Source organism: Carassius carassius, chromosome 30 (genome assembly GCF_963082965.1).
Source record: "Carassius carassius chromosome 30, fCarCar2.1, whole genome shotgun sequence".
Taxonomy (NCBI): Eukaryota; Metazoa; Chordata; class Actinopteri; order Cypriniformes; family Cyprinidae; genus Carassius; species Carassius carassius.
Genome location: NC_081784.1, coordinates 15095457 through 15095782, shown reverse-complemented (window position 1 = coordinate 15095782; position 326 = coordinate 15095457).

Here is a 326-nt window from a genome sequence, read left to right as displayed (position 1 = left end):
TGATCGGAACTTTGAAAAAAAAGCATATTTATAACACTTCACACTATAACATTTCAGATTAATCATATTAATTTGCAGTGTTCTTTCACTTCTTTGCCTTATTTAACTCTGAAAATGTGTACCAAAAAAAATTTGTACCAGACACTAAATATTTCATATCCACCGTCCATCTGCATTTTTTTTTTTTTTTTATAATGTACAGTACTTGTATCCCCTAAAAAGATCATTATTTGACATTTGTAATGAACAGTTATGAGCTAGTCTCAGTTTCATATTTTTGTTTGCATGGGTTAATTTTAATAATAAACTACTATTCACAAGTTTGT